Source organism: Myotis davidii, unplaced genomic scaffold (assembly GCF_000327345.1).
Source record: "Myotis davidii unplaced genomic scaffold, ASM32734v1 scaffold815, whole genome shotgun sequence".
NCBI lineage: Eukaryota > Metazoa > Chordata > Mammalia > Chiroptera > Vespertilionidae > Myotis > Myotis davidii.
The window spans coordinates 94,603-98,383 of NW_006288179.1; positions in this window are offsets into that span (position 1 = coordinate 94,603).

Sequence of the window (3,781 nt, forward strand, 5' to 3'; positions counted from 1 at the left end):
ATTACTCTACCCAGCAAAGCTATCATTCAGAATTGAAAGGTCAGATAAAGAGCTTCTCAGATAAGGAAAAGCTAAAGGAGTTCATCACCACCAAACCAGGATTATATGAAATGCTGAAGGGTATTCTTTAAGAAGAGGAAGAAGAAGAAAAAGGTAAAGATAAAAAGTATGAACAACAAAGTGACAACAAATACATATCTATCAACAAGTGAATCTAAAAATTAAGTGAATAAAAAATGTGATGAACAGAAGAAACTGGTGAATATAATAGAAACAGGGTGATAGAAAGGGAGTGGACTGACAATTCTCAGGGGGAAGTGGGTGTGGGGGGTGCAGGAAGAGATTGGACAATAATCGTGCACCTGTGGATGAGGACAGTGGCGGGGGGTAAGGGCAGAGGGGGGGGTGGGAACTGGGTGAAGGGGAGCTACGGGGGGGAAAAAGAGGAAGAACTGTAATAATCTGAACAATAAATATTTAATTTTTTTAAAAAAAGTATCAGCAGAAATGCTGACTGGCTACAAAAGTCAAAAAAAATAAAAAGAGAGAACTGTCATCTTGAACTTCAGGAAAGAACAAGGCTTTTCTCAAAATAAATTTCCTTTATTCAAAAAAAAAATAAGAAAATAAAAGTAAAAATAAATGTCCTTCCTGTCAAGCCATCAAGTCAACTAAAGAGGCATCACAACTCAACTGAAAATATGTTAAGTGAGAGTGAAACCTGAGAAAGTAACTGTGCAATGCAAAAACTCCGACGGGAAAACCAATGACTCAATGGATGTGCATCAAAATGTTGGAAATGATTCTCTTCTTAGCACATTTCTGTTTTCTAAATATTCTATAATATGTATTTTTAGAATCTGAAGTCTTTCTCCCTACCTCCATATCTTAATGATGACAAACTAAAATCTCTCCTTTCTCCCTCATCCGTCCCTAGGCCCCACTAAAGTAACAAACAATCCATAGCAGCAACAGATAATAGGGAAGTGCCCTGACCGGCTTGGCTCAGCGGATAGAGCGTCGGCCTGCGGACTCAAGGGTCCCAGGTTCGATTCCGGCCAAGGGCATGTACCTTGGTTGCAGGCACATCCCCAGTAGGGAGTGTGCAGGAGGCAGCTGATCGATGTTTCTCTCCCATCAATGTTTCTAACTCTCTATCCCTCTCCCTTCCTCTCTGTAAAGAAAAATCAATAAAATATATTAAAAAAAAAAAAAGAAAATAGGGAAGTGCCCAATTAGGAAGCTGGAGATGTGTAAAAATTTCTGTGATAGAAAAAGTAGATGGGGCTAGACAAAAGTCAGAAGCCACACAAAGCACAAAACAGAAGAAATTGCACAAACTTTCCAAACAGAGCCCTAGAAATCCCAAGCTCAAACCAGCAGGGATTGAAACTGAAGCAGTCATGCGGGATCAGGAGGGTGTCTGTAGGACACTGGGAACCCAGCCAGCGCCCTACCAACTCCGAGTGGGAACAGAGCAGCTGATTCTGACATGTGCGCCAAAGCTGCAGCTGGTAAGGATTCCACCCTCAGCAGGCTCCCAGCAAGGACATGAAGACCAGAACCCAGGGCACCACCAGAGCTTCCACATCAAAGCCCTGTAAACGCCCTGCACTTCCAGGGTAACACCTTTCCCACTGAGTCACTCCAAAAAGGCAAAAATATCAGGAATCGTTATTATTTCTAGATGATATAAACATCTACTTAGGAAGCCAGGGATATCAAGTAAAAATCTAGGAACTAAATCAAATATTTTTAAAAAGCAATAGCTTTCTTATATGTCAACAATAACCACTTAAACCTGAAGGAGGGTAAAGGGGGGAGGGGGGCGGGGGAGTGAATGGAGATAGCTGTAAAACTATCAACAATAAATATATATATATTTAAAAAACAAAACAAAACACAAACAAGAGTTGTTGTTTTTATCTAAGTTCATTCTAAAGCCCACCTAAAAAAAGTAGATAAATGAAAATAGCCCATAAAATGTTAAAAGATAAATAATGAGTGAGGACTTACCCTACCATATAAAAACATATAAAGTAACCAAAATTTTTTAAAGTATATTACTGACATTGATGATAATCGAGTAAATAAAATACAAACAACATTCCAGAAATGGCCTTACATACATATGGAAATTTAATATATAATAAAGGGAACAAAGGGAATAAAGAAATCAAAGGATGGCTTATTCAATAAATTTTATTATGACAATCACTCCAGTTTGCCAAAAGCTAAATGTCAAGCCCTTTCTAACATCATACTCTAAAATATCTCTGAGGAATTAAGTGTCTAGACATGGAATTCACAAACATGTAAGAGATATAGAATGTATATATATATATTTTTAATTGAGGTAAGAGATTTTTCTAAGTATGACTCCAAACTTAGAAGATATAAAAGAAAGCCCAGCCAGTTTGGCTCAGTGGTTGAGCACCGACCTATGAACTAGGAGGTCACGGCTCAATTCCCAGTCAGGGCACATGCCTGGATTGTGGGCTCGATCCACAGTGTGGAGCATGCAGGAGTCAGCCGATCAATGTTTCTCTCTCTCCCTTCCTCTCTGAAATAAATAAAAACTATACTTTTTAAAAAAGATTAAAAATGATGTTAACATATTATAATCCATTAAATAAAATACGAATCCGCCCTGGCCAGTTTGGCTCAGTGGATGGAGCATCAGCCTGCAGACTCAAGGGTCCCAGGTGTGATTCTGGTCAAGGGCATGTACCTTGGTTGCGGGCACATCCCCAGTAGGAAGTGTGCAGGAGGCAGCTGATCGAAGTTTCTCTCTCATCGATGTTTCTAACTCTCTATCCCTCTCCCTTCCTCTCTTTAAATAATCAATAAAGTATATTTTTTTAAAATATGAATCCTACTAAGCATGGGGGAGGAGCTCTTCCTTAAGTAGAATGCCAACTTATGTAGACGGAATTAGAAAGTCACTCTACAAAGACTTGTACACGAATGTTCATAGTACCTTTATTTGCAATAGCTAAAAAATGTCCATTAACAGGTCAATGGATGAACAAACTATGATATGTCCATAAAGTGGAATATTATTTGGTAATTAAAAAGCTATTAATATTCACAAGATGGATACATCTCACAATAATTAGTATAAATGAAAGGAGCCAGGCCCCAAAAAAAGTAAGTACTTCCTGTGCTTCAATTATATAAATTCTAGAAAATGCAGCTAATCTATAGTGACAGAAAGCACATCACTGGTTGCCTAGGGAGAGAGGCTAATGAGGAAAGAGGGATTTCAAAGGGGCAAGAAGAAACTTTTGGGGTGATGGATATGTTCGCTACCTTAATTGTGATAGTATCCCCATGTCAAAACCTATTAAACTGTATATTTTAAATATGGGCAGTTTATTATATGTCAGTTATTCTTCAAGAAAGTTGTTGAAAACTTTTAATCACCATCTAGCAACCATCCTAGTAATAATTGATTCAGGCAAGAATCGTCAATAGATGTTAAAATTAATACATGAAAGTTTGAGGAAAGTGGTATGTTTACCTAGTTTCAAAGTATCTTCCAGTTAACCACTTATTCATTACAACCAGGAAAGCACTAATTTTACAGTGAAAACACCTATAAATGTCACTGAAAGCGCTAAGTGTTTTCTCACACCTAACACTGTGGTCTAAAGTGAAAAATGGCCCCTGGACACGCCCTCAACCTATTCCCCAGAACCTGTGAATTTGTTTACCTGCTTGGCAAAAACAATTTCACAGCTGGGCTTAAACTAGAGATCGTGAGATGGGGAGATTATCC